At 43.0% G+C, this 23,692-nt stretch overlaps 1 protein-coding gene across 2 annotated transcripts in view; it reads left to right on the top strand.

The window, feature by feature from the left end:
- Positions 1-23,692, top strand: part of LOC126188403 (protein GDAP2 homolog) — a 1,021,851-nt gene that overhangs the window by 723,566 nt on the left and 274,593 nt on the right. The window contains exon 8 of one of the 2 annotated variants that reach the window (XM_049930005.1): positions 15,233-15,324. The exons of the other annotated variant lie outside the window; for it this stretch is intronic. The gene's annotated coding sequence lies outside the window, so the exon portion shown is untranslated. The remainder of the gene's footprint in view (positions 1-15,232; positions 15,325-23,692) is intronic. 2 annotated transcript variants of the gene reach the window in all.

The following is a 23,692-nucleotide window of genomic DNA, read 5'->3' as shown; positions in this document are numbered from 1 at the left end:
ATTCACGTCTCTTGGACGTCGAGTACGCTGGGAAGTAATAAAGTTTCACATAAAAGGTTGCAATTTAGCAACTCATAGACGTGGGGGTCATGAAAGGCGTCTTGCCAACTCCGAGAGGATAATAACGGAAGGGGTGGATCTCGGGCTTGTTGCAAAAACGTATTGAGATATTTAGGGAAACTACAGAAAAGATATAAAAAACCTTAAGGTTCGCCAATAACATTCTCAGTTGAGCGATCGAGAGAGATAGTGTCTTGAAAAAAAAAGCTATAAGATGAACAAAAGTAAAATAACGGAAATCGCATTAAATCATACGTTGCTCAGCGACATTGTCTTTGTGTTTAGAAATTAGGTACGAAGTGTGGTTTAAAACTGTTAGTCAGTCTGAGTAGCGTCTTTGTCTCGCCAATTACCATAGGCATATAGAGACCAATATCCTTAACTTCGGTTTGCTGCAGAATCCTTGAACATATTCTCAGTTCGAATATAATAAATTTTCGTGAGACTGAGAAGAGACTGTCCACGAATCAGCATGATATATTGCGAACTATGGTTGAAGGACAATGAGCAGAGTCCATATTTCTAGATTTCCGGAAAGCATTTGACACGGTGCTCCATTGCAACAATTCCACAGATATGTGAGTGGCTCGAAGACTTCTTAAGTAATAAACCTAGCATGTTGTCCTCGACGGCTAGTGTTCATCAGACAAGAGTATCGTCAGGAGTGCCCCGAGGAAGGACCGTTGTTGTTTTCTATATACGTAAATGATTTGGCGGACGGAGTGGGCACCAGTCTGCGGTTGTTTGCTGCTGATGTCGAGGTGTACGGTAAAGTGTCGAAGTTGAGTGACGTTGGAAAATACAGGATGACTAAGACAAAATTTGTAGTTGTCAAGATGAATGGCAGTGATCTCTAAATGTGGGAAAATATAAGTTAATGCGGATGAGTGGGAAAAACAAACTTGTAATGTTCGGATACAGCGTTAGTAGTGTACCGCTTGACACGGTCAGGTTTTTTAATATCTGGGCGTAACGTTGCAAAGCGATATGAAATGGAACGAGCATGTGAGGACTGTGTAGGAAAGGCGAATGGTTGACTTCGGTTCATTGGGAGACTTTCAGGGAAAAATGCCTCACTTGTAAAGGAGACCGCATACAGGACGTTGGTGCCACTTGTTCTCGAGTATTGCTCTAGTGTTTGGGATCCGTACCAGGTCGGATTGAAGGAAGGCATCGAAGCAATGCAGAGGCGGGCTGCTAGATTTGTTACCGGTATGTTCGAACAACAAGCAAGTATTACGGAGATACTTCAGGAACTCCAATAGAAATCCTAAGAGCGAGGGCGACGTTCTTTTCGAAAACACTATTAAGAAAATTTAGAAAACCGGCATTTGAAGCTGATTGCCGAATGATTCTACTGCAGCCAACATACAATGCGCGTAAGGACTACCAACATTAGGTACGAGAAATTAGGGCTCATACAGAGACATACGAGGGTTGTCCAGGAAGTAAGTTCCGATCGGTCGAGAAATGGAAACCGCAGTGAAAACAAGAAACGTTTTATTTGCAACAGTTAGGTACACCTTCCACCTACTTCTCTACATAGTCGCTACTCCAACTCCGAGTGTTGTAGTGTCGTATCATTTTTCCAATATCCTCCTCATAGAAAGCAGTCGCCTGTGCTTTCGGCCAGTTATCTGTACTGGTCCGCAGCTCGTCGTCTGTGAAAAAAATTTGTCTTCGTAGCCAGCGGTTCTTGTGAGCAGAGATAAGACTCAGGGGGAGCCAATTACGGACTGTATTGTGGGTGATCAAACACTTCTCGTCGGAAACGCTGCACGAGCGTCTTCATTGCCCCTGCAGTGTGGGCCGAGAACTGCCATGAAGAAGGAACTGCTCGACAGTTGTGTTATGTGGGCTGCATGACACAGGCGAAATCTCTAAGCAGGCCCTCATACTTGGCGGGAGACGCTATTCCATACGCATCTTTACATGCTCACTGTTCACTCAGAATTGAAAAGAACGACGCGACGTGATCGACGGGCATACTAGAGACACTGCCCAACACATCTGTGCAAAGCTTTACTGGATTTTCCCAGTGGTTTCCATTTCGCGTACGATCGGAACTTAATTTCTGGACAACCCTCGTATATACAGTCGTTTTTCCCTCGCTCTGTTTCCGAGTGGAACAGAAAAGGGAATGACCAATAGTTGTACAGGGCGCTCTCCGCCACTTACCGCGCGGTGGCTTGCTGAGTATGTATTAGATATAGACTTATAAACTGTTTAAAGAGCGAGTCTGCGAAAGATTTTTGATACCCAACGGATTTCTCTTTCTTGCGTAGATTCTCTTGCTAGTGAAAAATTACAATGTTTCTTGCTTTAGGTAAATCTCTTTGAGTTAAATGAAATTTTAGTTCCAACTCTCGCTGACAAAAAACTTCAGTTGTGTCGAACAGAAGTACTCTTGAAGAGTTACGCGTCGTATGTCGCCATGCCCCTGCTCGCGTTGCAAGCGGCTACTTGCACAACAGCACTGCACAAACTGCATAGCTTCGGTGTGAATCTTGAGAGGTGAATTTCGAACTCTATAACAGAGGATCTTGTCGAGAACTTAATATAACGTGGCGAGGCGACTGATCCCAGAGCTGCTCATAGCCGAAATACTGTATCTTCGCAGAAAATTCCCATCTGAATTCGATGAGTCACTTTCTGATTCAAAGTGGAGTTCTCCAGAACACCCTAAATCTCCTCATCAATAAGGTCATGCCTACTCAACATAACAGAAAATTCCTGTCAGAGGCAAATAAACACTGACTGATTTGGCAAGCAGCAGCACCCGGAATGTGACAGAAAAGTTACGAAATTAATATCTCAACCGAGGCCGCGATTGTTGACCAAAAAAAAGTACGACGCAAGAACCTTTGTAGTTATGAGGTCAACAATATTCTGAAAATGGGTTAACTAACTCCTCCCGGTGTTCTAGATGTATTTCATGAAATGGTGAAAATTCAGCAAACTGCAGTAAGGCTACACTGTTGTCAGAAAAAATAAGAAAAGGTCAATAAGTTTGGCAGAAAGACGTCAAAAGTTGAATTCGTTTTTGCACAAATAAAAGTTGGCGTGTTTACTTTGATTCCGTTCCCTGTTATAGTGTAAGGCGCAGTGTGTGTGTGTGCTGCCGAGTACCGTGTGCTGCCACCCGTCACAAGGTTATTCTACTGTCCTGTGCGTTAATTCCTATTCACAAAGTATTAGGATATGAATAAATGATTAATACGTGATACCACCAGAAATAACTCCTAATGTAATTGTATTATAATTATAAAAAGTGCTAGAAATACACATTTAAATACTGAGCTCTTCGCTGATGACCAAATGATTTAAAAAAAGACTGAGGATGATTTACAGTTTGCTCTATGTCGCTTGATTTTGATAGGCAAACACTGTGACTTGAAAATATCAGAAAATAAAATGAGAGTTATGGCTTTTATTGGAAAATACCAGTACATGCTTAAATAATGCTAAAATGATAACCGATTGAACTGGTATATCACTTTCAGTTTTTAAGATGTGATATAAGTTTTGAATATGGTAACGACATCTCCAGTAAGTTAAACAAGCATCAAATGATATGTGCTATTATACATAAAACATTAGCCAATAAAACCAAGAAAGACATAGTTCAAAATTCTGCAATTCAACGGCAACAGCTATGCTCACATACGAAGGTAAGATCTGGCCAATAACTAAGAAAGACCAAAGAACGATACAGTCAGCTGTAAAGAAATTTTTGAGGAAAGTAAAAGGATGAACTCTGAGACGTCAAAAAATATTGTGAAAGTTGTAACGAATTAAATATATGGAAGAATAGAATGCGGGATGTCAAAATGGAAGAAATATATTGAAAGAATGGGGTAAGGGGGGGGGGGGGGGGGGAAGAATAGCAGTCAGACGTGTAACAGACTATAGACCTAAAGCCAAGAGAGTTGTTGGAAGGCCAAGGAAAAAGGTGGTTGTTGTGGAGACGGCAAGGCTGTGAGCCTACTCCTTGAAGTCATAAGAACAATTTAAAAGAACCCATGGCATCGTACGAAATATCCACACATTTATACAATGTATCTACATAGGTAGACGGCACACATTCAAATGAAGATAACATTTAATAATATGAATAGTTCACTCTTTTGTGTTGACAGCAACAGTGCATCCTATGTTGGAAGGGAGACTTTTGCTTTAATCAGAGCCCGAATAAAAGAGTTTTGCTGTGCCTGGTAAAGAGAATAATAGATGGTTCGTGTCTTTTCCTTCGATGCATAAATCACATAACCCTTCCTTCAGTTCCATTCGGAACAGGTAGGCTGGAAATTTGCGATGATTTACACTCATGCGCGTAACAGTTGTTATGAACCATATGCTTTATTCCAGTCTGTGAAACTAGAAGATAATATGGCTTTAAGTTGCAGCAACAGTGGACTTCTTTTGAAATCTTGGTCGAATCCCATTTCCTCTGTCATTCTCTTCTCACTTTTTCAATAACTAGGCTCAGCATGTCTTGGAAAAGAAGTCTATCGTTTCTGATTTCGCTTAAGTTCATTTCTCGCTTCGTTAAGTTGTCTAACATTTCTCTATGAGTGACGTCACTGTGCCCTGAAATCTACAAGAAATTTGTTTCTCTTCCTGAGTGCTTATTAGTAATGACTTCTTTCATTTTCATATGCGAATAAGGTGGACACAGAAGTAGACTGGTCAATGTGTGTTACAAGGAGACGCCTGAAGTCAGCACTAGGACAGAAGCTATCTGCTCATTGGTATTGCACCCCGCTGACGTGTGCCCGGCCATAGCGTCAAATGTGGAGAGGACGAAGATGGAAACTAACCTGTGCCAGGCAACGCACAGATAAAGGCCCTTCGGGAGAAGTCTGTTTTCCAGGAAAAGCATCGTGCAGAAAAAAATGGCCTGGGTGGCTGCCCACCAGAAGCTCCAGGTGAAAAGGTGAAGAGCAGAAGTGGAGGGTCCGGACACCTTTACAAGAGACTAGCCTGCCTCTGGAAGCCAGCTCCCCTGTCGTATGTGGCGAACTTTGAGCAGGATGAGGAGAGAGTGCAGCTTTGCAACACCAGCAAGCTCCCCCCTTCCCGCATGACGCGGATGTTCAGTGCGAGTGTTGCGAGGCACAAGGTACGAGCCACCCGCTGCAGTGCCGCCTGCTGGATGTACCTCGCTTACTATACGATATTTCTAAAGTTAATAACAAGGCTATTTTGGTTCAAATTTCTGGAAACACCGTTTTTTGGGTGCTGTTAATGTGATGGCAAGTTCATCTGTGGTATCTCTCAGACTTCGCACGCCTGAGAAGGAAGGAAGGAAGGAAGGAGGTTTCGTCGTTATCAGTGTTGTTAGAGATGGAATACTGGCTTAGTTGGATAACGAGAGGGAAGGAAAACTGTGACGCATCTCCTGCACTGAGTAAGGAAAACCGCAGGAAAATCTAACTCGGAGTGATAAGGCAGGATTTGACGTTCACTCCTTCAGAGCGCGAGCCCTGAGCCTCGTCTGCTGCATTGCTGTTCCATGGTCAACGATCGAGTTGAATGGAAAATCACTTATATTCGATTTGAGTAAGGTACTGGGCAAAAAAAAAAAAACCTGTGTATTTCAAGAAAATTTCTCGAAATAGTTGCAAATCTTTACAGTCTGCTACAGCTCAAAGAAAGTTATAATTTGTCCATTGATCAGAAAAAAGGAAAGATCAATATGCAGAAATAGCGTCGTGCAGAGTAGTTCAAAACGTTGCACAAAAACCAAGTACTCGATAGTGTAATCGATGTACAACGGCTTTCGACTGAGACTATATAGTATCAAGGAAGGTCAAAATCATTTCCAGCTGGCGACTTTACTTTTGGGAGATATATAACTGCAAAATCTTCATTGTGTCACTTCACTTTTATTGCATTTTACATCAGGAATGTTAGCTTGTGCCGTCCGTGGTGGCCGAGCGGTTCTAGGCGCTGCAGTCCGGAACCGCGCGACTGCTACGGTCGCAGGTTCAAATCCTGCCTCGGACATGGATGTGTGTGATGTCCTTAGGTTAGTTAGGTTTAAGTAGTTCTAAGGTCTAGAGGACTGATGACCTGAGATGTTAGGTCAGACGCTTACTACTTCAGTCCGTCTTTCCATAGTACTATTACAGATTTTCTTGTTACTTTTTCTTTCCTAAATCACAAGTCATCTCTTACAGAATGCGCTGGTATGCTAAACGCTAGGACGAAAGTAACTCTCCTTTGTTGTATCACTGCGGGGTATCATAGATCGATGAAACTTCGACCATACATAGAAATAACTGCTACATTGTTGTACAGAAATACGCAATGAGTCAAACAGGAATGGCACTTTTATTGTAAGACAGGAATTACACTGGAGTCAACACGATTATGGCGATCCACTGGAGATTAAAAAAGGGGGGACATGGTGTGTGTGATGACCATGGACGGCAATGCATGCTCTGCAACGCGCTTCTATGCTGGCCTCAAGGTTGGTAAGAAGTTCTTGTCGTCTTGTGCTGGCCTCAAGGTTGGTAAGAAGTTCTTGTCGTAGGGCGTCCGTTCGCATTCCACCGTGGGTGACAACTGCCGGACGGTCTTTGGTGCTTTGGTCGTGCTGCGGTGCGTCTCCCCAGCGCATTCTACAAGTGCTCGATGAATTTAAATCGGGGGAACGGGGAGGCCAGTCCATTCGCCGATTATCCTCCCGTTCGAAGAGCTCCTTCACCAGCACTGTTCGATAAGGTCGTGCATTTTCACTCATAAACATGCAGTCAGGGCCGGATGGTCCCTAAAAAGTTGCACACCAGAAACGAATTCAGTGTAACGATAAAGTTGACCGGTGAGGGTACAGTGTTCAAAGATTCGGAGGTCAGTACGCCCATTCAACATTATGCCTCCCCACAATATAACACCGCTACGATTACCTTTGACAACGCTGGATGTAGCCTGATATGGCGAGAGGTGGGGAAATGTAAAAACATTGTGTAACATGATCGTTTTGGTGGTTTAGGTGTAATAGATTGCTCTACCATAAGAGTTCATTAGCAACTTTGTGGCCTGGATGGGAACAAGTCGCAGACAAGCATTGCCGGTCGTGCTGATTACACATCCTATTAAGGACCATGTCAGGTAATTTATAATCTTCAGGGGACCATCATAAGTCACGGTGACTTCAGTGTAATTATAGTCTTTGACTATGAGTGTCATTCTTGTTCCTCTCGTTGTGTATTTCTTTCAGTTACCTTCTGTACTCTACTGTAGTAGCTCTTTCTATGTATGCTCGAAGTTTCACGAGCCAGTTTAAATGGCAATAACGCATCATGCGGAAGTTACTTTCGTCCTTTAGCTCTGTACACCAACGAATTATTCTATCTGAGCTTTTGATTTAATTTAAGACAGTTGAGTAGTATTATTGAAGAAAGTGTTAGTAACAGCGCCAAGGTTCTCCTGTATAATTTCAAGACTCGTTGTAAGTAGGCTGTTTAGGTTTTTATGTTGGTAATGCCACGTAGCGTTCTGTATGAAAACCACAGACTGCACACAGCACAGTCAGTGATTGTCATACAGAGCGCTACGTGGCGTCACCAACATAAAAACCTAAGCAGCCTACGTGAAAACCTAAACAGCCTACTTACATCGTTACCGATTCCTTTCGTAGGTATCGTAATAACTGAGGGAGATGGCGCAGTAGTTAGCACACCGGACTCGCATTCGAGAGGACGACGGTTCAAACCCGCGTCTGGCCATCCTGTTTTAGGTTTTCTGTGATTTCCCTGAATCGCTTCAGGCGAATGCCTGGATGGTTCATTTGAAAGGGCACGGCCGACTTCCTTCCCCAAGCCGATGCGACCGATGACCTCACTCCCCCCCCCCCCCCCAATATCAAGCAACCAACCTATGCCAATTGTTTTTGGTGAAATCCGTATTCACCGCATACACATATAATCTTTTACCCTTGTTCTTCACGCCATTCTTCAATAACCAAGCGAAGTTGTTTTTTTTTTTACAGCCCAGTTTCTTTCTTTTCAAGTTGTTTAAAATATTCTTATCTGCAAAATATAAAAAATATCTTTTCCACCTACTCTTTTATTCTTGATCAAGTGAACCCATTGGATTGCTTTGTCACGTCTAGTTAGTATCTACTTTGAAGCCACGTTCGAATGACTGCGTTACGTGCAGCTTGATGTGGATCATGTCTCGCTTGCAAACGGCCACAAGGCCAAAACTTGCTACTTGTGATGAAATAATAGACTAAGTTCCTCAAGCATACAGCGGCCAAGGTGAAAAGTGAAATATGTTTCGTCCTGTGGAAGATATTTGCAGGGTGTGAAAAGCAGCATAAAAGAACTAACGTTCTGATCTAGTAATTGCTGGTGCTATTAAACCATGTTCTAGTTCTCCTACAACACTTCAGCAATCTGAAATATCTCTTAACACTTTCTCTTTCATGTGAAGGGCGATCAAAAAGTACAGTGCATAATCGATACGCCAATCAGGCAAAATCGCTGTGAGCATTCAGGCAGTCATCCCATGGACACACCAGGTTAAAGATACCTGTTTGATAAAACACCGTGAACTGTTGCGTGAAGAAGTCGGTAACTGCCTGCTGCACATTCTCGTCCGACAGGAATCGTCGACGCTTCGAGGCCTTTTTTAAGAGTTCGAAGGCGTGGTAATTGGATGCGGAGAGATCAAGTAATACAGGGCGGGAGCTCGAGTGTCTCCCATTTGAGTTGGCGTAACGTATGCGTTACGAAGTTTACTATATTGGAGGAGCGTTATTTTGAACCAGCAGCACCTCTTGGCGCAGTTTCCACTAACATTTCGCCTTAATTGCACGCCGTAATTTCTCCAGCGTTGCGCGGTACCGTTCCGAAGTAATGGAAACACCAGGTTCCTTTAAATCAGTAAGATGGATAAGTCTTACCTCCACGATCAAATGGCTCTGAGCACAATGGGACTTAACATCTGAGGTCATCAGTCCCATGGAACTTAGAACTACTTTAACCTAACTAACCTATGGACAACACACACATCCATGCCCGAGGCAGGATTCGAGTCTGCGACCGTAGCGGTCGCGAGATTCCAGACTGAACCTCCACTATCGATCGACGTCTTATATCGAATTGTGACCAGCATGGAACTTTGCGCACCATTCCACAAAGATGGTTTTCGATAGACATGATGCCCCATACACATTCATCATTCTCCGATGGATGTCTACGAGTGTTTGTCTTTTGGCAACCAAGAAAAAAAATAACAGCAAGTTGGTCCTGTTTGAACCCATTTGGTAATAGAGTCGCCATAGTTCACAGTTCCGCATATACCGCACGCACGTCGGAAATACACGAATGCCACACTAATTCCTTCCTAGATGTCGGTGCTTGTAGACCCGGATCGGAGTCGCGCTACGTTTCATATACGCCGCAGCAACGCCGTCATACGGAAACACGGTGATCGCCTCTTATATGTCCACACCAGACAAAAAGTTAGTGAGTCCGAGCAGACATCAGTCCAATAACTATAGCACTGCCCCTAGTTGATTCAGCAAGGAAGAGTGCCCATAAGTTTATTCAGTTGCGCCATGTCTATCTGAAGCCACTCTTTGGTGATTAAATCCTATAGATTACGGATATTTTACCAAGAATCAACGGAACAGTCAATTAATGCAGATCCCGCAGGGCTACCAAATTACAGGCATGTTGATTGCTAAGTTTCAACTGCTGTTTCAAATAGTCTCAGACATTTTCTATGCGATTAAAATCGGGTGATTTAGCCAGTCAGTAGAGGTTCGACAAGGTGCCTGAGTCTTCGTCAAATCAGGAACGTATATGTGTGCAGCCCCAGGAGCACTGCTGTTGTCATCTTATAAGATGGAAATGTCCACTGCACATTCATCATGAAGATGTATAAAAAAGGACATCAGTTGACCACACAGAATGTTAAAAGAAACACCCCGGTTCATGTGATTTTTCAGTTTCTCTCGGTGTGTTTGTTGATCAAACAGTCACGGGTGTACTGTCAGTTCATAGTGTCCAACGGATCCGTTGGGCACTATAGACCAGCAATTCACCTGTGGACTGTTCGATCATGTTGGTTGATGTTCACGGTGACCAGAATGAGTAGACCCAAGTCATGGTACGAGAAACTCCCCTAAAACACCACCACAACACCCTCTTTACCCTGTGAGCTATTGAAGACTTGCAGCTTTATGTACCACCGATTGCAGTGGCGGTTTGCGATGTAGCCGACTCAAAATGCCGTTCCCTTCCCAACATTCGCCCGGAAACTGGTCGAGATGGACCTGCATTCACTGACAGCAATAGTTGCTGTCGAGTTTGACAGCGATTGTCAATGGCAAAGCGTGACGCTCAACCCAGTACATGTAGCTCAGGCTCATTTTGACCCCTATTCTAACATGGCTGTGAATGGCACACCATCCATTGTCTTGTATTGGGCAGTCTGCACTGAAACAACAAATTGGCAACTTCACTGTGTGGTTATGAGCATTTCAAAACACAATAGATCATGCCTACAATTCTGTTATGTCTCCACGTCGATACATCTTACCACACTGATTCCATGTAACCATCTGGCACATACACACCATTTCCATGACATAGGTCAGCAGCGCAGGTTCATCTGATGACCTGGTACCAGTTCTGTACCATCTACAGCGCTCCAAAGTGACCAGTGTACTCTTCCGGAAGGGTGACTTTTAATAAGTCCAGAGAGCTTAATTCTCTGATAAATTCTTTCCTCAAAGCTGGCACTTTTTTCCCTCTTAGGGTTGGAACACAGGGTAACTTTTCTTCGTCCATGCGTATGAAGTTACTAACTGTGTACCAAAATTTTTGAATTCTAGTGATTAAATTCTTGAGTACAATTTAACACTTTATTATGTCAGCTGTCGGTAGTCTATCTTTGACGTGTCGGGTATTCTGGTGTATATCAGCATCGGTTTTGCACAATATTTCGACAACGTAACTCGTTATCTTCATCAGGTACTACCCGACACTGCTCCTCTAGTGGAACGGGTCCAATGACACAAGTAACTATTAAGACATGGAATGATCTACTAAATGTAATTCTTCAGACTTCCCCGGCTACCTGTTGACATCTTTAAGGCGTCGGGTTTTCTACTGGATATCAGTCTCGTTCTTGCACGATATTTCGATAACGTAACTCGTTTCCTACCAGAGTGCTTCTCGAATTTTTTTTTGAAGAGGTGGAGCCTCTCCACGCCCACACCGGCATGATGGCCAACACAAAAGATCTACTGCCGTCTCCGCACAAGGGTTAGTTTTCACTTAAGTGAGGTCTCGCAGGATGTGGGTACTGCGATGTTTGCGTACGTCTGGTTAAGGTTAACCATTAATACGCGCTCATCTGGAGGTAGATTGGGTCGAAAATTAAACAAAGGGTAGCGGTTTGAAGGGCAGAGGGGAAAAAGTCCCAAGGGAAAAAAAAAACAACTTTGCGATAATTGGGTCGGGTTGCAAGAGCAGTAGCGGTTTTCTTGCTGCCTGTGACAGGTCATCCAAGGGTAGACTTTATTAGTAGTGGGTATTATGCAGGCGGATACCTTTGACGTTGTACGGTGGTATTACTCGGCGGCTGCAGCTGGGTGCTGGTGTTGGCTTCTCTGCCAGTGTCAGCATACCTTTGATAATTAGGTTCATCATCGTTTATTGCCCGACAGGTCATATATCAGATTCACAGTGTGCGATAGTGTTGGCGGTTTGTTTGTGCGTCAGTGTGCCAGCTTATCGGTTTTCCTGCTGTGGCCTGTTGGTTAGCTTTAATAGCAGTCGCCGATGTTGTCGCTAGTGGTTGTACTTTAGTGGTTATGCCCTAGCTAGTAGTGCCTTTGGTCGCTGATGCTCCCACCTATTGTTGTGATCATAGTTTCCCAGAGTAAGGATGAGAGGATTGTTTGAGTGTCTCGCGTTCCTATATAGATGTGTGGCGAGTTACTTCCTTGAGGGTTTCAAGGCGGTATTCATTGTGAAGATCCATGGTGAGGGTGTAGTGTGGAGCGTTGCTAATGATGCGTAGCACTTTTTTCTGTATGATCTACAGGCGGCGCAGACATGTAGGAGCTGCGTATCCCCAGACGGCAGCTGCATACGTCATCAGAGGTCTAATCAGTGTCATGTATATGGACTTCGACACCCTCCTATTCAGTGTACTTTCCCTGTTAGGCCTTGGGTACAGTTGCTTGAGCCTATCGTGCGCTCTGTTGGAACTTATTCTTTGTGGTCCCCCATGTGAGTTTCCAGTCCAACCAGACACCGAGATTTCTGGCTTTCTCTCGGAAACGTATTGGGCGTACATGTAGTGTTACCTGTCGACAGTGTTGATGTTTGCGCAGTAACTTCGATCTGCATGTGAACAAAAGTGTTTCGCAGTTGTCGACGTTTACTTTAATACGCCATCGTCCCAAACAAAGCTCGGCAGTTCTGAGTGTCGTCTGTATTCGTGAATTTATATTCGAAGGTTTCCATCTTGCGCAAGGATGGCTGTGTCATCCGCGTAGATGGCTACCGTCGTGTTTGTGTTGCTAAAAAGTCAGTAGTAGTAGTAGTAGTAGTAGTAGTAGTAGTAGCAGTAGTAGCAGCTTTATTCATCCGTAGATCTATTTTTACAAGGATATAGGACATGTCAAAGTATTTACAAATTTAGATCAATTTAAAATAAGCTAATTCGTATACACATATATTTACAGACACAGACACATATATTTACAGACTTCTTGTTAGAGACAATCATTAGATTTACTCCTGGTGTACAATACTTTTTTACAAATAACTTCCTAAAGAATGTAATGCCACACCATTAATGTAGAGGTTGAAGAAGATGGGCCCCGGGTTGCTTCCCTGGGTACTTCAGCTTGTATACTGCGTTGTGTCGAATGTTTGCCGTGCACGTCAGTGTTGAAACATCTGTTTGTGAGATATGAGCGTATGAGACATACGAGACCGCCGGGGAGCCAGCATCCGTTAGTTTGCGTGTAAGGCCGTTGTGCCAGCGATGATCGAAAGCTTCTTCGATGTCCAGGTTCAAAAATGGTTCAAATGGCTCTGAGCACTACGAGGCTTAACTGCTGAGGTCATCAGTCCCCTAGAACTTAGAACTACTTAAACCTAACTAACCTAAGGACATCACTCACATCCATGCCCGAGGCAGGATTCGAACTAGCGACCGTAGCGGTCGCGCGGTTCCAGACTGTAGCGCCTAGAACCGCCCGGCCACTCCGGCCGGCGATTTTCAGAAACACGACCCCTGTGGCTTTGTACATGTTGTAGCCGTGTATTATATGTTTGACTATGCGGAGGAGTTGTGTTGTTGAGTGGTATTCGTAAAGTCGAATTGCTCCAGTCTTAGGGAGCTTCTCGAGTGTTTTATTTATTTATTTATTTTTGCACTTTTCATTCACTTCTCTGAGGGAGAAGGGCGGGCTGCTCGAGGGCTTGCTATACGCCCTTTTCAGCCATAGGGTTTCACATTTTACTTTTATTTTACATTTCTGTATTTCATGCGATTCAATGCATGTTTCATATTGATTATACAATTTTCTATAACATGCTAGTATGATTTAAATTTTCACTTAATGCATTTATATGTCTTAAAGTACTATTGCTTGATTAATATTGTATATTTCCTACAATTTAATAGTTCGAATTTTGAGATATATTTTTACAAGATACTCATCAGGTCAGTTTACATTTTTGAGTGATATTTGTATAAGATATACATATGATCTTATTTAGTATTTACAATTTTAGTTTAAAGCTCCTTGAGAGGTTCTTGGTTGAATTTGAAACATATTTGTACAAGATATACGTATTGTCATATTTACTATTTACAATTTTTACATATACATACATACATACATACATACATACATATATATATATATATATATATATATATATATATATATATTATAGTTTAATAACTCCTTGAGAGGTTTTTGGTCGTGTTTGTAGTGTTGTTGTGTGCCTGCCTGTGTGTGTGTGTGTGTGTGTGTGTGTGTGTGTGTGTGTGTGTGTGTGTGTTCCCTCATCTAGGTGGGGGTGGGTAGAGGAGTTGGCTGTGAGTGGTTCCAGGATTGGGGCTAAGTCTGGGAATGTTTTTGCGGTGTGCTGAAAGGGGTAATGTATTTGTATTTGGGTTTTCGACGGGTTCTGTGGTTGGGGGAGATGAGGTCTTCCATGTCAGGTCTTTCGTTTAGTATATGTCTGCCGTACCGCGCTCGAAGCTTGACCAGCCTGGTTTGGAGTGGTTCAATTTGTATTGTTCGGTAGACGTGGAACGGGTCCAATATTTATACCTACGCCTTTCCCCCTCCGTGTTCGGTTGCAGGCATCCCCTCTATGGTCTGCGCCCCACTGGATGCGAACTGGAGAGGGAAAGCTTGGAACCGACCTTAAGGGGGAGGGGGGGGGGGGATGGCGGCAGATATACATACTGGACCCTAACCATTCGAGAAGCAGTTTCAAGTAAGATAACGAGTTATGTTATCGAAATACCGTGCAAGTACGACACTGGCATCCAGCAGAAATCCCGACACCTGAAATATGTCAACAGGTCACTGGGAAATTCTGAAGAATTATATTTAATAGATCATTCCTTCTCTTAATAGTTACTTGTGTCACTGAAATACATTTTGTAATTTCGAACGTCCGTGTTAACAATGAAAAATCTAATCAATTTTAATAAAATAAAAAAATTACTTTCTTATATGGAATATATTATTTCCTGTATTCTGCGAATGTATTTTTGGTCTAAATACGACGGTATTGGTACAAATGGCTCTGAGCACTATGGGACTCAACATCTGACATCATCAGTCCCCTAGAACTTAGAACTACTTAAACCTAACTAACCTAAGGACATCACACCCATCCATGCCCGAGGCAGGATTCGAACCTGCGACCGTAGCAGTCGCTCGGTTCCCGACTGAAGCGCCTAGAACCGCTCGTCCACCGCGGCCGGCCGGTATTCCAGATTGTGAAACTTTTTCCCTACCCTCGTCCACTTAGCGGAAGACAGCACTAGTAAGACAAGAGCCCGGCGCCTTTTGTTGCGCTGCCCTGCAGTGGAGGTGCTAAACGCAGATGGGCCCCGTGTGAGGGCGAGCTTAGTAGCGGCGTGCTAACACGACTGCCTCGTGTTGCAGGTAGCGGGACGGTGCGTCGCAGGAGTGCCCGCGGGACATGCTCTGGAGTTCCCTGGTGCCCGCCTGACCTCCCGCCTGCTACACCTGCGCAGGTAAACAACCAGCAGCTCGTCTGCGTTCAGCTTCTCCGTTTTTCTCTGACGCCATCCTGCTTGCATTACCAGCTCCGCAGCTCATACATTTAACACTGTTTTCATTTGTTTCTGTGAGAAAAAGTGGTATTATGATGAAGCGATGCCAGTGCATTTTATAATACAAAAATTTTGTTTTTCGATCACAATGTATTTTTATTACATATGACCGGTTTCGATACCTTTTCAACCATCATCAGATCTAAAAATACTGCTTGGATACCTCTATGGCTTCTTTATGTTTTCGGTTGTACTGCAATTTGGTTGCGCCTTGTGTAATGGTGACAGTATTTTATATACCAATAATGGTGAGCCGGCCGGTGTGACCGAGCGGTTCTAGGCGCTTCAGTCTGGAACCGCGCGACCGCTACGGTCGCAGGTTCGAATCCTGCCTCGGCATAGATGTGTGTGATGTCCTTAGGTTAATTAGCTTTAAGTAGTTCTAAGTTCCTGGGTCTGATGACCACAGGTGTTAAGTCTCGTAGTGCTCAGAGCCATTTGAACCATTTGAATAATGGTGATTTCTTTTTCTTTAAAAGTTACGTACAACCCTATTCCGCGATGTGTGTGTGGCTGATGGGGGACTGGCTGGCAGCAGCCATGTTCCCACACTTCACTCTTTGAGTTTTATAGAATAGATCAGATTAAAGTAAAATAATTTATGGTACTAAAATGCATATGATAATTGGTACGTATGCGCCAGCACGGGCTACCTGACATGTTCCAAGACGCCGCGCATAAAAACGAGATTCTTCCGGGGTTTATACCTAGGGCTATATTGATGTGGCGATAGGAAGGTAGGGTCAAATGTTTTGGATAGTCCTTGGGCGACGAAGCATTTGTATGCCCAACAGAATACTACACACTTCCTCCTGCCTAGGCAAAAGGAGAAAATCGGTTGGTTCTTTTTGCATTAGATATGGTCCACAGTGGACCTCTATGGGGTATATGGAGGTACCATTATGTCGTGGGCATTTCCTTATAAAACCATAAAAATGGCATTTTTACCATTTTTTTCGTACCAATACAGAGCTGTAGATTCCAAGACAGCTATGAATAGCAAATGTCTGAAATTCTTACGATGTGTTCCTTAGATCTCTGTCGCAAACGACCTAGAAAATTTTCTTGATATCTTTCTCCGTTTCCGAGATACAGAGGTTCAAACTTACCCTAAGTGTATATCTAAACTAGATAGTGAGAGGCGAAAACGTAATTTATAAAGTAACGCAACACCGAGAAATATGCTGTAAAATTTCTCCGTTATCATCAGAAAGACTCTGTGAACCCCATGTTATTACTGATAAAATTTTTGTGCACGTAAAATCCTATCCGAGATGTAAAATTAGTTTTATTTTTATTTCATATAAACTATCAAAATTTTACGAACCCATAAGGCTATTTTCATGTGAGTGACGTGCCGAGCTGTGGCAGGGGAACGCAGGGAATCAGCAAAAAAATGCTCCGATTGGAGTTCAAAAAAGACGAATATGCACCTGTTTAAAAGACTTAGATTGGAAAGTGGGGTACCAGCTGCCTCATTCTACCTTCCTCTGCACCTTCCAAAATTTTCCCAAACATTTCAGCATGCGAACTTATTCACAATCTCTCTTGCTGAGAGGAGACAGTGGCAGTGACAAAGAGACATAAAAGTAATAAATATTGGAAAGAGTAGACTGTGATTGTGGTATAGGAAGAGCAAGAAGACAATGGCAATGTGAGAAGAAGATACGGACACAGTGGCTGTCGAAAGTAGTCGACAGTGACAGAACAGTGCTAGGAAAGTAACGAAGGAGATAGTGCTCGTGAGAGAGGAGCAAAGAGGAGAAGAAAGTGAAAGTGGGTGAGGGCCAGCGACAATGAAAGTCAGAGTCGACGACTAGGGAGAGAGAAATAGTGACATTGAGAAAAGACTGGAGCAGTGGGAAGGAATGAATGCGATAGTAGCAGTAAGAGAGAGAGAGAGAGAGAGAGAGAGAGAGAGAGAGAGAGAGAGAGAGAAAGTAGTAGTAAGACATATCAAAGGAGACTGTGGCTGTGAGACAGAAGATAATGACATCGAGACACAAAGAGATAATGAAAGTGAGTTCGGCTGAATGAGTAAGTGAGAGTGGACAAGTGGATGTGGGTGGGTATGAGCAACTTTCAGCGATGGACTTGTTACAATTATGGGAGCTTCTGGGAGCGAGAGGCAGGTTGCATAGTATGTTCGCATGCCAAAATTTTTAGGAGATTTTTTAAAGGTACTGAGTAAGGCAGAACGAGGCAGCTGGTACCCCACTTTTCAGTCAAAATCTTTTAAACAGGAGCATATTAGTCTTTTTTGTGATCCAAAAAGAGAATTTTCCCGCTGGTATTAAACAAAAAATACTTTCTGGGATGATTTTGAAAGTGTGAATACCGGATGATTGATATTTCTATAAGAAAATTATACACTACAATAATATACGAAATTCTAAATAAATAATAATAAATTTCAAACCAATAATAATAAATATGCTAAAATAATAACAGATCAAAAACTATTCCAGATCGATTGCTAAGAAAGGAGCAAAGAGCAAGACTAAGAGGAGAAAAGAATTTGGAAACACACTTCACTTTAATCGATTTTTTAAGGCATGTGACAGATTATATCGAATAAAATTATGGCAAATACTAGAAAGTAGGGGCTACACAACACACCTAATTTTGGTAATAAAGAGTCTGTGTAGAAACAGAAATTTTATCAGACACAGGAATTAAAAGAAATGAACAGATTCTAGGAACTACAGAACTTAGACAAGAGCATAGATTATCGTCCATTCTTTTTAATATACATATATTGACGACATTTAAAAAAAAGGATCTTGCTAGTAGTCCCAGGAATTATATTATCAAACTGTCTATTCAGACACACTTCTCTTTGCAGACGATCAAATAAAGATTCAAATAAATGAGACACAATTACAGAAATCCATGTATCTCTTAAACAAATCTATGTAAATGTTTTAATAAAACGAAAAGTATTACTTTCAGAGCAAAGGATCCAATCAGATAAAAGATTTTGCTACAAACAACTTTTTAGAACGAGTATCGAACTTTAAATATATTGACGGCGACATAACGTTTTAAAATTGTAAGGATATTGAGCAGAAAGTTAACAATTTCCAAGGTGAGGTGGAATCATACAAAGAACTTTATTTTTAAAATTTAGAAAAGAAACAAAATAAAATTTCGTAGAGCAATGTCTTTACCCACAATGATTTATGGCAGCGAAGCCTGAGTGGCAACTTAAAATCAACTGAATAAAATACAGTCGGCAGAAATAAGAGATTCAAGGAGTGTTAAAGAAGTTACAGAGATGGATAGGATGTGAAATGGAAAAATTAGGAAGGAATTAAATATGGGATCAGTACATAATAAAATATTGCGTAACAGACGTAATGGACTAATCACCTGCAAAGAATGGACAACACTAGACTTCCCAAACCAGGGTTGGACTACATACCGAGGGGAAGAAGAGATTGAGGACGACCCAGAACAAATTGGAGACAACTGTGATCCTGGAACGGGCAATAATGCCTAATCCATGAAGTGTAGAGGCAGAAGAAAAAAATGGTGATGTGACGTATATTTTAAACCATAATAAGGATGATGTGAAATGGGCTCCTATTAACTCTCTGTGGGGGTTTAGATATGGGATGTATTGAGGAGAGTGTTGTATGGCAAAGGAAGAGGGCTGTCTTTGTAGGAAGGAACTGATAGTTGGGATGCTGATGTTGGGAGAGGAATGGGAGGCCTACTGGGCAATGAAAGAATGTATTGGAGCCTTCGTTTGGTATGGAATGGGATGGGTATGGTATGATTGGGGGAGGGGTAGATTACATGGATGGGAGGGCGATTGAAGTTCCATTGGGAAAGAAGATGGAGTGCTTGGAGATGGAGGGAAGGAAGGACCTGGTGACAGAGACACAGCAGCAGACATGGATTTTCATCGATGCCGGGTGTCGGATTCGAGTTCATGGGAGGAGTAGGAGAGGCGTAAATGTTCTAAGTGGTGGAGGACGGTTGCGAAAAGATAGACTGGTACAGAACGCATGGCGCTCTACGATTTGGAGAAAGTGGTACTATTTAAAAGGCGCGGTGTTCCTTGCAACTTTGGCGTGGGGATAATAATGATGTCCAGTACTTTTATATTTCGTGCCTTAGCGTGTAAAGGGTGGAAAAATAAAACTGGCCCGTGAAATACGCACCAAGAAACAAAAAAGGCGCTCTACGTAGGAATTACCTGAATGGGACGGGCACGGGCAGATGTGACATACATATAGAGACAGACAAATTATTTTAATCTGAGAAATAATGGATGATTTGTTCAAGAGAAAGAGCTTCACAAATTGAGCAAGTCGGTAACACACTGGTCCACCTCTGGCCCTTATGCAAGTAATTTTTCCGCTTGGCATTGATTGGTAGAATTTTTGGATATCCTCCTGACGACTTCGTACCAAATTCTGTGCAGTTGGCGCATTAGGTCGTCAAAATCCCGAGCCGGTTGGAAGGCCCTGCCCATAATGCTCCAAACGTTCTCAAATGGACACAGATCCGGCGATCCTGCTGCCCAAGGTAGGATTTGGCAAGCACGAAGACAAGCAGTAGAAACTCTCGCCATATAAGGACGGGCTTTATCTTGCTGAAACGTAAGCCCAGGATGGCTTACCATGAAGGGCAACAAAATGGAGTGTATAATGTCGTCGACGTACCGCTGTGATGTAAGGGTCCAGCAACGAAAAGAAATGGCACCCCAGACAGACAACCAATCCAGGTTGTCGAGCTGCATGGCAGGCCACAGTCAGGTTGGTATGCCACCGCTGTCTGGATCGTGTCCAGACACGTCTTCGCTGGTCACCGGAGCTCAGTTAGAAGCGGCTTTCATCACTGAATACAATTCTGCTCCAGTCAATGAGATTCCAGTTGAGAACGTTGGAACATTATGGACAGGGCCCGCCAAGCAACTCGGAATTTTGACGATCTAAGTTGCCAGTTGGACAGAATTTAGCACGATATCCCTCAGGGAGACATTCAAAAAGTCTGTCAATCAATGCCAAGCGGAATAAATGTTTGCATAAGGACCAGAGGTGGACCGACGCGCTATTGACTTGCACAGTTTGTGAAGTTCTTTTTCTTGAATGAATTATCCTATTTTTCTGAATTTGTAAGCATTTGTTTTCCTGTACATGTACATTAGATCTACCGATTTCCGTCCCATTCGGATAATTCGTTCATCTTTATTTCCCTCCAACACCCCCCCCCCCCTCTCTCTCTCTCTCTCTCTCTCTCTCTCTCTCTCTCTCTCTCTCTCTCTCTCCATGCGCCTTAAGATAGGCAACCCAACTTATATCATCTTTAGCTGAGGCGGATGATTTAAGTTAGGTTGCCTATCTTAAGTTGTATGAACTATTTTATCTTGTTTTATCTAAACCAACCTGTATACAGGGTGGTCCATTGATAGTGACCGGGCCAAATGTCTCACGAAATGAACATCAAATGAAAAAACTACAAAGAACTAAACTCGTCTAGCTTGAAGGGGGAAACCAGATGGCGCTATGGTTGGCCTGCTAGATGACGCTGCCATAGGTCAAACGGATGTCAACTGCGTTTTTTAAAATAGGAACCCCCTTTTTTTATTGCATATTCGTGTAGAACGCAAAGAAATATGAATGTTTTAGTTGGACCACTTTTTTCGCTTTGTGATAGATGGCGCTGTAATAGTCACAAACGTATAAGTACGTGGTATCACGTAACATTCCGCCAGTGCGGACGGTATTTCCTTCGTTATACATTACTCGTGTTTAAATGGACCGTTTACCAATTGCGGAAAAGGTCGATATCGTGTTGATGTATGACTATTGTGATCAAAATGCCCAACGGGCGTGTGCTGTATATGCTGCTCGGTACCCTGGACCACATCATCAAAGTGTCCGGACCGTTCGCCGGATAGTTACGTTATTTAAGGAAACAGGAAGTGTTCGGCCACGTGTGAAACGTCAACCACGACCTGCAACAAATGATGATGCCCAAGTAGGTGTTTTAGCTGCTGTCGAGGCTAATCTGCACATCAGTAGCAGACAAACTGCGCGAGAATCGGGAATGTATAAAACGTCGGTGTTGAGAATGCTACATCAGCATCGATTGCACCTGTACCATATTTCTATGCACCAGGAAGTCCATGGCGACGACTTTGAACGTCGTGTACAGTTCTGTCACTGGGCACAAGAGAAATTACGGGACGATGAGAGTTTTTGCACGCGTTCTATTTAGCGACGAAGCGTCATTCACCAACAGCGGTAACGTAAACCAGCATAATATCCACTATTGGGCAACGGAAAATCCACGATGGCTGCGACAAGTGGAACATCAGCGACCTTGACGGGTTAATGTATGGCGCGGCATTGTGGGAGGAAGGATAAGTGGCCCCCATTTCATCGATGGCAATCTCAATGGTGCAATGTATGCTGATTTCCTACGTAACTTTCTACCGATGTTACTACAAGATGTTTCACTGCATGACAGAATGGCGATGTACTTCCAACATGATGGATATCTGGCACATAGCTCGCGTGTGGTTGAAGCGGTATTGAATAGCAATTTCATGACAGGTGGATTGGTCGTCGAAGCACCATACCATGGCCCACACGTTCACCGGATCTAACGTACCCGGATTTATTTCTGTGGGGAAAGTTCAAATATAATTGCTATCGTGATCCATCGACAACTCCTGACAACATGCTTCAGCGCATTGTCAATGCATGTGCGAACATTACGGAAGGCGAACTACTCGCTGTTGAGAGGAATGTCGTTACACGTATTGCCAAATGCATTGAGGTTGACGGACATCGTTTTGAGCATTTATTGCATTAATGTGTTATTTACAGGTAATCACGCTGTAACAGCATGCATTCTCAAAAATGATAAGGTCACAAAGGTACACGTATCACATTGGAACAACCGAAATAGAGTGTTCAAACGTACCTACGTTCTGTATTTTAATTTACAAAACCTACCTGTTACCAACTGTTCGTCTAAAATTGTGAGCCATATGTTTGTGACTATTACAGCGCCATCTATCGCAAAGCGAAAAACGTGGTCCAACTAAAACATTCATATTTCTTTGCGTACTACATGAATATTTAATAAAAATGTGGGTTCCTATTTTTTTAAAAAACGCAGTTGATATCCGTTTGACCTATGGCAGCGCCATCTAGCGAGCCAGCCATAACGCCATCTGGTGTCCCCCTTCAAGCTAGACGAGTTTCGTTCTTTGTAGTTTTTTCGTTTGACTCTTATTTCGTGAGATATTTGACCCGGTCACGGTCAATGGACCACACTGTATCTCAAGAATGACAAGTCAGCCTTTTCTTTTTTCGTGTCTGGAAAAGATAATCCCCCACGCAGATATGGTTTTACAATTTTTGCTGATTTCTATCTCTACAAACAAGTAATACGCATTTAAATGATTAAATTTCAGTGTCCTATTTAGTACCGATTTGTAGATGCTTGATCCTGCGAGACACCTAGCGGCGCCTGTCTCAGCTGTCATCATGTCGCAAAGGACCGCACAGCCTGTGGTCTGCAGCTTATCATACCTCAGTTCACACTGACGTGCTGCTCGTAGCCAAACAATGTAAGTGATACAGTATGATGTATGGTTGTGTGCTCAGTTAGGTTTCATACTACAGTGCATATTCTTAGTCTTCCCACTCATCTCCCCCTTTTTTTGGTTCAAATGGTTCTGAGTACTATGGAACTTAACATGTTAGGTCATAAGTCCCCTAGAACTTAGAACTACTTAAACCTAACTAACCCAAGGACAACACAAACAGTCATGCCCGAGGCAGGATTCGAACCTGCGACCGTAGCAGTCGCGTGGTTCCGGACTGAAGCGTCTAGAACCGCTCGGCCACCGCGGCCGGCTTCCCCCCTTTTTTTATTAGCTCCTTTTAAATCTGATGATGGTACGAAAGCCAGTGAAACGGATCATGTCTTAATAAGAAATAGTTTGTGATCGATACAAAAAAGTTAATAATATAACTTGATCCTGTAACTAGATGCCCATCGAGATGCAAAAGCACGAGGATTTTTGCATAGACTTTTCTTTGCCCTCATTGTGTTGAATTTCGAAGCTTTCCGGTTTCTCTTCCCATTTTCTTAATTGCGTGGGTTATGCATTCGGTTTCTACATCTACATCCACATACGTTCTTTGCAAGCCACTGTCGAATGGTTGTCAGAGCACATATTGTACCAATGCCAGTGATCACCTTTCCTGTTCCAATTGCAAATGTAGCGGGGAAAAATGAT

This window comes from Schistocerca cancellata, chromosome 5 (assembly GCF_023864275.1).
Source record: "Schistocerca cancellata isolate TAMUIC-IGC-003103 chromosome 5, iqSchCanc2.1, whole genome shotgun sequence".
In the NCBI taxonomy this organism is placed as follows: domain Eukaryota; kingdom Metazoa; phylum Arthropoda; class Insecta; order Orthoptera; family Acrididae; genus Schistocerca; species Schistocerca cancellata.
Note: the sequence above shows the minus strand (reverse complement) of the source record. Positions and strands in the feature narration are given on the sequence as shown.